Below are 12,007 nucleotides of genomic sequence, written 5' to 3' on the forward strand. Positions count from 1 at the left end.
TAAGTAAAAGAAGTTTGACCCTTCTTACATTCTTTGATTCGAGCCTTTCTTGTGAGACCAGTTATAGATGCCGATGCTTTACTTCAGGTTTACTGTATACCATGGACCTTCTAATTGACGATGAAACACACAAATTGCATCGGAATTGAATACAAAAGGCACAATGCCGACTTATGTACAAGAAGACTGACTCTTCTTACACTCTATGATTTGTAACTTTCCTGTGTGACCAGTTATCGAATCCGATGCTTCACTTCAGGTTTACTGTTTCCCTTGGACCTTCATATTGACGAATATGCACAGAAACTGCATCGGAATTAAATACAAAAGGCACAAGCCGACATAAGTACAAGAAGACTGACTCTTCTTAGTGTCAATGTTTTGAACCTTTAGTGTGAGACCAGTTTTAGATTACGATGCTTCACTTCAGGTGTACTGTATCCCTTGGACCTGCTCATTGACGATGAAACACAGAAATTGCATCGGAATTAAATTCAAAAGGCACAATGCCGACTTAAGTACAAGAAGACTGACTCTTCTTACACTCTATGATTTGAACCTTTCCTGTGAGACCAGTTTTCAAATCCGATACTTCACATCCAGTTTACTGTATCCCTAGGACTTTCATATAGACGATGAAACACAGAAATAGCATCGGAATTATTTACAAACGGCACAATGCCGACTTAAGTACAAGAGGAATGACTCTTCTTACTTTCTATGTGTTGAACCTTTTCTGTGAGACCAGTTTTAGATTCCGATACTTCACTTCAGGTTTACTGTACCCCTTGGACCTTCGTATTGACGATGAATCACAGAAATTGTATCAGAATTAAATACAAAAGGCACAATGCCGATTTAAGTACAAGAAGACTGACTCTTCTTACTGTCTATGTTTTGAACATTTCTGTGAGACCAGTTTTAGATTCCGATGCTTCACTTCTGGTTTACTGTATCACTTGGACCATCATATTGACGATGAATCACAGAAATTGCACCGGAATTAATTACAAAAGGCACAATGCTGACTTAAGTACAAGAGGAATGTCTCTTCTTACTGTTTATGCGTTGAACCCATTCGGTGAGACCAGTTTTAGTTTCCGATACTTCACTTCAGGTTTACTGTATCCCTTGGACCTTCTTATTGACAATGAAGCACATAAATTGCATCGGAATTAAATCTAAAATGCACAATGATGACCTAAGTACAAGAAGGCTGACTTTTCTTACAGTCTATGATTTCAACCTTTCCTGTGAGACCAGTTATAAATACCATTTCCTCACTTCAGATTTGCTGTACTCCTTGGACCTTCTTATTGACGATGAAACACAGAAAATGAATCGGAAATAATTACAAAACCCACAATGCCGACTTAGGTACAAGAAGATGGTCTCCTCTTTCTGTCTATGATTTGAACCTTTCCTGTGAGACCAGTTTTGGATTCCGATGCTTCACTTCAGATTTACTGTATTCCTTGGACCTTCATATTGACGAAGATACACTGAAACTGCATCGGAATTAAATACAAAAGGCACAATGCCGACATAAGTACAAGAAGACTGATTCTTCTTACTGTCAATGTTTTGAACCTTTAGTGTGAGATCAGTTTTAGATTCCAATGCTTCACTTCATGGTTACTGTATCCCTTGGACCTTCTTTGTGACGAAGAAACACAGAAATTGCAACGGAAATAAATACAAAAGGCTCAATGCCGAGTTAAGTACTAGAAGTTTGAACCTTCTTACATTCTATGATTCGAGCCTTTCTTGTGAGACCAGTTTTAAATGCCGATGCTTTACTTCAGGTTTACTGTATCCCATGGACCTTCTAATTGACGATGAAACACAGAAATTGCATCGGAATTGAATACAAAAGGCACAATGCCGACCTCAGTACAAGAAGACTGACTCTTCTTACACTCTATGATTTGAACCTTTCCTGTGAGACCAGTTATCGAATCCGATGTTTCGCTTCCTGTTTACTGTATCCCTTGGACTTTCATATTGACGATGAAACGCAGAAATAGCATCGGTATTAATTGCAAAAGGCACAATGCCGACTTAGGTACAAGTGGACAGATTCTTCTTACATTCTCTGATTTGAACCATTCATGAGAGACCAGTTTTAGGTTCCGATGCTTCACTTCAGCTTTACTTTACCTATTGGGCCTTCTTATTGACGATGAAACACAGAAATTGCATCGGAATTAAATACAAAAGGCACAATGCCGACTTATGTAAAAGAAAACTGACTCTTCTTACTGTCTATGTTTTGAACCTGTCCTGTGAGATTAGTTTTAGATTCCGATGCTTCATGTCAGGTTTACTGAATCCCTTGGACTTTCTTATTGATTGTGAAACACAGAAATTGCATCGGAATTAAATACAAAAGGCACAATGCCGCCTTAAGTACCAGAGGTTTGACTCTTCTTACATTCTATTATTTGAACCTTTCCGGTGAGACCAGTTTTAGATTCCGATGCTTCACTTCAGGGTTACTGTATCCCTTAGTCCTTCTTATCGCCGATTAAACACAGACATTGCATCGGAATTCAATACAAAAGCCTAAATGCCAACTTAAGTACAAGAAGACTGACTCTTCTTACTGTCTATGATTTGAACCTTTCCTGTGAGACCAGTTTTCGAATCCAATGCTTCACTTCAAGTTTACCGTATCCCTTGGACCTTCATAGTGACGATTAAACACAGAAATAGCATCGGAATTAATTACAAAAGGCACAATGCCGAGTTAAGTACAAGTGGACAGATTCTTCTTACATTCTCTGATTTGAACCATTCATGAGAGACCAGTTTTAGGTTCCGATGCTTCACTTCAGCTTTACTTTACCTATTGGGCCTTCTTATTGACGATGAAACACAGAAATTGCATCGGAATTAAATACAAAAGGCACAATGCCGACTTATGTAAAAGAAAACTGACTCTTCTTACTGTCTATGTGTTGAACCTTTTCTGTGAGACCAGTTTTAGATTCCGATGCTGGTTTACTGTTTCACTTGGACCCTCTTATTGACGATGAATCACAGAAATTGCATCGGAAATAAATACAAAAGGCACAATGCCGACTTAAGTACAAGAAGACTGACTCTTCTTACTGCCTATGTTTTGAACCTGTCCTGTGAGATTAGTTTTAGATTCCGATGCTTCACTCCAGGTTTACTGTATCCCTTGGCCCTTCTTACTGACAATGAAGCACATAAATTGCATCGGAATTAAATCCAAAATGCACAATGCTGCCCTAAGTACAAGAAGGCTGACTTTTCTTACTGTCTATTATTTCAACCTTTGCTGTGAGACCAGTTATAGATTCCAATTCCTCACTTCATGTTTACTGTACTCCTTGGACCTTCTTATTGACGATGAAACACAGAAAATGCATCGGAAGTAATTACAAAAGGTACAATGCCGACTTTGGTACAAGAAGACTGTCTCTTCTTACTGTCTATGACTTGAACCTTTCCTGTGAGAGCAGTTTTAGATTCCGATGCTTCACTTCAGGTTTACTGTTTCCCTTGGACCTTAATATTGACGAAGATGCACAGAAACTGCATCGGAATTAAATACAAAAGGCACAAGCCGACATAAGTAGAAGAAGACTGACTCTTCTTAGTGTCAATGTTTTGAACCTTTAGTGTGAGACCAGTTTTAGATTACGATGCTTCACTTCAGGTGTACTGTATCCCTTGGACCTGCTCATTGACGATGAAACACAGAAATTGCATCGGAATTAAATTCAAAAGGCACAATGCCGACTTAAGTACAAGAAGACTGACTCTTCTTACACTCTATGATTTGAACCTTTCCTGTGAGACGAGTTTTCAAATCCGATGCTTAACATCCAGTTTACTGTATCCCTAGGACTTTCATATAGACAATGAAACACAGAAATAGCATCGGAATTATTTACAAAAGACACAATGCCGACTTAAGTACAAGATGAATGACTCTTCTTACTGTCTATGTGTTGAACCTTTTCTGTGAGACCAGTTTTAGATTCCGATACTTCACTTAAAGTTTACTGTACCCCTTGGACCTTCGTATTGACGATGAATCACAGAAATTGTATCAGAATTAAATACAAAAGGCACAATGCCGATTTAAGTACAAGAAGACTGACTCTTCTTACTGTCTATGTTTTGAACATTTCTGTGAGACCAGTTTTAGATTCCGATGCTTCACTTCTGGTTTACTGTATCACTTGGACCATCATATTGACGATGAATCACAGAAATTGCACCAGAATTAATTACAAAAGGCACAATGCTGACTTAGGTACAAGAGGAATGTCTCTTCTTACTGTTTATGCGTTGAACCCTTTCGGTGAGACCAGTTTTAGTTTCCGATACTTCACTTCGGGTTTACTGTATCACTTGGACTCTCTTATTGACGATGAAACACAGAAATTGCATCGGAAATAAATACAAAATGCACAATGCCGACTTAAGTACAAGAAGACTGACTGCTCTTACTGTCTATGTTTTGAACCTGTCTTGTGAGATTAGTTTTAGATTCCGATGCTTCACTCCAGGTTTACTGTATCCCTTGGACCTTCTTATTGACAATGAAGCACATAAATTGCATCGGAATTAAATCTAAAATGCACAATGATGACCTAAGTACAAGAAGGCTGACTTTTCTTACAGTCTATGATTTCAACCTTTCCTGTGAGACCAGTTATAAATTCCATTTCCTCACTTCAGATTTACTGTACTCCTAGGACCTTCTTATTGACGATGAAACACAGAAAATGCATCGGAAATAATTACAAAACCCACAATGGCGACTTAGGTACAAGAAGATGGTCTCCTCTTTCTGTCTATGATTTGAACCTTTCCTGTGAGACCAGTTTTAGATTCCGATGCTTCACTTCAGATTTACTGTATCCCTTGGACCTTCATATTGACGAAGATACACTGAAACTGCATCGGAATTAAATACAAAAGGCACAATGCCGACATAAGTACAAGAAGACTGATTCTTCTTACTGTCAATGTTTTGAACCTTTAGTGTGAGACCAGTTTTAGATTCCAATGCTTCACTTCATGGTTACTGTATCCCTTGGACCTTCTTTGTGACGAAGAAACACAGAAATTGCAACGGAAATAAATACAAAACTCTCAATGCCGAGTTAAGTACTAGAAGTTTGACTCTTCTTACATTCTATGATTCGAGCCTTTCTTGTGAGACCAGTTTTAAATGCCGATGCTTTACTTTAGGTTTACTGTATGCCATGGACCTTCTAATTGACGATGAAACAGAGAAATTGCATCGGAATTGAATACAAAAGGCACAATGCCTACCTCAGTACAAGAAGACTGACTCTTCTCACACTCTATGATTTGAACCTTTCCTGTGAGACCAGTTTTGGAATCCGATGCTTCACTTCCAGTTTACTGTATCCCTTGGACTTTCATATTGACGATGAAACACAGAAATAGCATCGTAATTAATTACAAAAGGCACAATGCCGACTTAAGTGCAAGAGGTCTGACTGTTACTACATTCTCTGGTTTGAACCTTTCCTGAGAGACCAGTTTTGGATTCCGATGCTTCACTTCAGGTTTACTGTACCCCTTGGACCTTCGTATTGACGATGAATCACAGAAATTGCATCGGAATTAAATACAAAAGGCACAATGCCGACCTAAGTACAAGAGGAGCGACTCTTCTCACTGTCTATGTTTTGAATCTTTCCTGTGAGACCAGTTTTAGATTCCGATGCTTCACTTTAGGTTTACTGTATCACTTGAACCTTCTTATTGACGATGAAACACAGAAATTGCATCCGAAATAAACACAAAAGGCACAATGCCGACTTAAGTGCAAGAGGACTGGCTCTACTTACTATCAATTTTTTGAACCTTTGCTGTGAGATAAGGTTAAGATTCCGTTGCTTCACTCTAGGTTTACTGTATCCTTTGGACTTTCCTATTGACGATGGAACACAGATATTGCATCGGTATTACAACCAGAAAGCACAATGCCGACTTAAGTAGAAGAAGACTGACTCTTCTTACTGTCTATGTTTTCTCTGTGGGACCAGTTTTAGATTCCGATGCTTCACTTCAGGTTTACTGTATCCCTTGGACCTTCTTTTTGACAATGAAGCACATAAATAGCATCGGAAATAAATGCAAAAGGCACAATGCCGACTTAAGTACAAGAAGACTGACTTTTCTTACTGTCTATGATTTCAACCTTTCCTGTGAGACCAGTTAAAGATTTCGATGCCTCACTTCAGGTTTACTGTACCCCTTGGACCTTGTTATTGACAATAAAGCACATAAATTGCATCGGAATTAAATCCAAAATGCACAATGCCGACCTAAGTACAAGAAGGCTGACTTTTCTTACTGTCTATGATTTCAACCTTTCCTGTGAGACCAGTTATAGATTCCATTTCCTCGCTTCAGGTTTACTGTACTCCTTGGACCTTCGTATTGACGATGAAACACAGAAAATGCATCGGAAGTAATTACAAAAGGCACAATGCCGACTTAAGTACAAGAGGAATGACTCTTCTTACTGTCTATGTTTTGAACCATTATTGTGGGACCAGTTTTGATTCCGATGGTTCACTTCAGGTTTACTGTATCCCTTGGACCTTCTTTTTGACAATGAAGCACATAAATTGCATCGGAAATAAGTACAAAAGGCACAATGCCGACTTAAGTAGAAGAAGACTGACTTTTCTTACTGTCTATGATTTCAACCTTTCCTGTTAGACCTGTTAAAGATTTCGATGCCTCACTTCAGTTTTACTGTACCCCTTGGACCTTCGTATTGACGATGAAACACAGAAATTGCATCGTAATTATACACAAAAGGCACAACGCCGACTTAAGTACAAGAAGACTGACTCTTCGTACTGTCTATGTTTAGAACCTTTCCTGTGAGACCAGTATTAGATTCTGATGCTTCACAGCAGGTTTACTGTATCCTTTGGACTTTCCTATTGACGATGGAACACAGATATTGCATCGGAATTACATGCAGAAGGCACAATGCCGACTTAAGTACGAGAAGACTGACTCTTCTTACTGTCTATGTTTTGAACCTTTAGTGTGAGACCAGTTTTAGATTCAGATGCTTCACTTCAGGTTTACAGTATCCCTTGGTCCATCTTATTGACGATAAAACACAGAATTTGCATCGGAATTAAATCCAAAATGCACAATGCCGACCTAAGTACAAGAAGGCTGACTTTTCTTACTGTCTATGATTTCAACCTTTCCTGTGAGACCAGTTATAGATTCCAATTCCTCACTTCAGGTTTACTGTACTCCTTGGACCTTCTTATTGATGATGAAACACAGAAAATGCATCGGAAGTAATTACAAATGGCACAATGCCGATTTAGGTACAAGAAGACTGTCTCTTCTTACTGTCTATGATTTGAACCTTTCCTGTGAGACCAGTTTTAGATTCCGATGCTTCGCTTCACGTTCACTGTATCCCTTGGACCTTCATATTGACGAAGATACACAGAAACTGCATCGGAATTAAATACAAAAGGCACAATGCCGACATAAGTACAAGAAGACTGACTCTTCTTACTGTATATGTTTTGAACCTTTAGTGTGAGACCAGTTTTAAATTCCGATGCTTCACTTTAGGTTTACTGTATCCCTTGGACCTTCTTTGTGACGATGAAACACAGATATTGCAAGGGAAATAAATACAAAAGGCACTATGCCGACTTAAGTACAAGAAGTTTGAAACTTTTTACACTCTATGATTCGAGCCTTTCTTGTGAGACCAGTTTTAGATGCCGATTCTTTACTTCAGGTTTACTGTATCCCATGGACTTTCTAATTGACGATGAAACACAGAAATTGCATCGGAATTGAATACAAAAGGTACAATGCCGACTTAAGTACAAGAAGACTGACTCTTCTTACACTCTATGATTTGAACCTTTCCCGTGAGACCAGTTTTCGAATCCGATGCTTCACTTCCAGTTTACTGTATCCCTTGGACGTTCATATTGACGATGAAACACAGAAATAGCATCGAAATTAATTACAAAAGGCACAATGCCGACTTAAGTACAAGAGGACTAACTCTTCTTACATTCTCTGGTTTGAACCTTTCCTGAGGGACCTGTTTTGGATTCCGATGCTTCACTTCAGGTTTACTGTACCCCTTGGACCTTCGTATTGACGATGAATCACAGACATTGCATCGGAATTAAATACAAAAGGCACAATGCTGACTTAAGTACAAGAAGACTTACTCTTCTTACTGTCCTTGTTTTGAACCTTTCCTGTGAAACCAGTTTTAGATTCCGATGCTTCACTTCAGGTATACTGTATCCTTTGGACATTCCTATTGACGATGGAACACAGATATTGCATCGGCATTACATGCAGAACGCACAATGCCAACTTAAGTACAAGAAGACTGGCTCTTCTTACTGTCTATGTTTTGAACCTTAAGTGTGAGACCAGTTTTAGATTACGATGCTTCACTACAGGTTTACAGTATCCCTTGGTCCATCTTATTGACGATAAAACACAGAAATTGCATCGGAATTAAATCCAAAATGCACAATGCCGACCTAAGTACAGGAAGGCTGACTTTTCTTACTGTCTATGATTTCAACCATTCCTGTGAGACCAGTTATAGATTCCAATTCCTCACTTCAGGTTTACTGAACTCCTTGGACCTTCTTATTGTCGATGAAACACAGAAAATGCATCGGAAGTAATTACAAAAGGCACAATGCCGACTTAGGTACAAGATGACTGTCTCTTCTTACTGTCTATGATTTGAACCTTTCCTGTGGGACCAGTTTTGGTTTCCGATGCTTCACTTCAGGTTTACTGTATCCCTTGGACCTTCTTATTGTCGATGACACACAGAAATTGCATCGGAATTAATTACAAAATGCACAATGCCGACTTAAGAACGAGAAGAGTGACACTTCTCACTATGATTTATACATTTCCTGTGAGAACAGTTTGAGTATCCGATGCTTCACTTCAGGTTTACTGTATCCCGTGGACCTTCTTTTTGACGATGAAACACAAAAATTGCATCGGAATTAATTTCAAAAGGCACAATGCCGACTTAAGTACAAGATGACTGACTCTTCTTACATTCTATGCTTTGAACCTTTCCTGTGAGACCAGTTTTAGAATCCGATTCTTCACTTCAGGTTTACTGTATCCCTTGGACCTTCTTGTTGACGATGAAACACAGAAACTGCATCGGCATGAAATACAAAAGGCACAATTCCGACTTCAGTACAAGAAGACTGACTCTTGCCACAGTCTACGTTTTGATCTTTCCTGTGAGTCCAGTTTTAGATTCCGATGCTTCACTTCATGTTTATTGTATCCCTTGGACATTCTTATTGACGATGAAACACAGAAATTACATCGGAATTAAATACAACAGGCACAATGCCGACTTAAGTACAAGATGACTGACTCTTCTTACATTCTATGATTTGAACCTTTCCTGTGAGACCAGTTTTAGATTCCGATGCTTCTCGTCAGGATTACTATATCCCTTGGACCTTCTTATTGACGATAAAACACAGATATTGCAACGGACTTAAATACAAAAGGCACAATGCCGACTTAAGTACAAGAAGACAGACTCTTCTTACTGTCTATGCTTTGAACCTTTCCTGTCAGACCAGTTTTAGATTCCGATGCTCCTCTTCAGGTTTACTGTATCCTTTGGACCTTCTTATTGACGATGAAACACAGAAATTGCATCGGAATTAAATTCAAAGGCACAAAGCCAACTTAAGTTCAAGAAGACTGACTCTTCTTACTGTCCATTCTTGAACCTGTCCTGTGAGACCGGTTTTAGATTCCGATGCTTCACTTGAGGTTTGCTGTATCCCTTGGACCTTCTAAATGACGATGAAATACAGAAATAGCATCGGAATTAAATACAAAATGCACAATGCCGACTTAAGTACAAAAAGACTGACTCTTCTTACTGCCTATGATTTGAACCTTTTCTGTGAGACCAGTTTTAGATTCCGATGCTTCACTTCAGGTTTACTGTATCCCTTGGACTTTCCTATTGACGATGAAACACAGAAATTGCTTCGGAATTAAATACAAAAGGCAGAATGCCGACGTAAGTACAAGGAGACTGAGTCTTCTTACTGTCTATGCTTTGAACCTTTCCTTTCAGACCAGTTTTAGATTCCGATGCTACACTTCAGGTTCACTGTATCCCTTGGACCTTCTTATTGACAATGAAACACAGAAATTGCATCGGAATTAAATGCAAATGGCACAATGCCGACTTAAGTACTAGATGACTGACTCTTCTTACATTCTATGATTTGAACCTTTCCTGTGAGACCAGTTTTAGATTCCGATTCTTCACTTCAGGTTTACTGTGTCACTGGGACCTTCTTATTGACGACGAAACACAGTAACTGCTTCGGAATGAAATACAAAATGCACAATGACGACTTAAGTACAAGAAGACTGACTCTTCTTACTGTCTATGTTTGAACCTCTCCTGTTAGACCAATTTTAGATTCCGATGCTTCACATCAGGTTTACGGTATCCCATGGACCTTTTATTCACGATGAAACCCAGAAATTACATCGGCAGTAAATACAAAAGGCACAATGTCGACTTAAGTACAAGATGACTGACGCTTCTTACATTCTATGAATTGAACCTTTGCTGTGAGACCAGCTTTCGATTCCGATGCTTCACTTCAAGTTTACCGTATCCCTTCGACCTTCTAATTGACGATGACACACAGAAATTGCATCGGAATTTAATACAAAAGTCACAATGCCGACTTAAGTACAAGAAGACTGACTCTTGTTACTGTCTATGTTTTGACCTTTCCTGTGAGACCAGTTTAAGATTCCGATGCTGCACTTCAGGTTGACTGTATCCCTTGGAGCTTCTTATTGACGATGAAATACAAAAATTGCATAGGAATTAAATTCAAAAGGCACAATGCCGACATAAGTACAAGATGACTGACTCTTCTTACATTCTATGATTTGAACCTTTCCTGTGAGAACAGTTTTTGACTCCCATGCTTCACTTCAGGTAGACTGTATCCCTTGGACCTTCTTATTGACGATGAAACACAGAAACTGCATCGGTATCAAATACAAAAGGCATAATGCCGACTTAAGTACAAGAAGACTGACTCTTGTTACTGTCTATGTTTTGACCTTTCCTGTAAGGACCAGATTTAGATTCCGATGCTTCACTTCAGGTTTACGGTATCCCTTGGACCTTTTATTCACGATGAAACCCAGAAATTACACCGGCAGTAAATACAAAAGGCACAAAGTCGACTTAAGTACAAGATGACTGACTCTTCTTACATTCTATGATTTGAACCTTTGCAGTGAAACCAGCTTTCGATTCCGATGCTTCACTTCAAGTTTACTGTATCCCTTGGACCTTCTTATTGACGATGAAACACAGAAATCGCATGGGATTTAAATACAGAAATCTCAGTGCCGACTTAAGAACAAAAGCACTGTCTTTTCTAATTGTGTATGTTTTGAACCTTTCCTGTTAGACCAGTTTTAGATTCCGATGTTTCACTTCAGGTTTACTGTATCTCTTGGACCTTCTTATTGACGATGAAAAACAGATATCGCATCGGATTTAAATACAAAAGGCACAATGCCGTTTCAACACAAAAGGTCTGACCCTTATTAATGTCAATGCTTTGAACCTTTCCTGTGAGAACATTTTTAGATTCCGATTCTTCACTTCAGGTTTACTGTACCGCTGGGACTTTCTTATTGACGATGAAACACAGAAATGGCATCGGAATTTGGTACAAAAGGCACAATGACGACTTAAGTACAACAAAACTGACTCTTCTTACTGTCTATGTTTGAACCTTTCCTGTGAGACCAGTTTTAGATTCCGATGCTTCACGTCAGGTTTACTGTATCCCTTGGACCTTCTAATTGACGATGAAACACAGAAATTGCATTTGAAGTAAATACAAAAGGCACAATGCCGACT

The sequence above is a fragment of the Schistocerca piceifrons genome, chromosome 3 (genome assembly GCF_021461385.2).
Source record: "Schistocerca piceifrons isolate TAMUIC-IGC-003096 chromosome 3, iqSchPice1.1, whole genome shotgun sequence".
NCBI lineage: Eukaryota > Metazoa > Arthropoda > Insecta > Orthoptera > Acrididae > Schistocerca > Schistocerca piceifrons.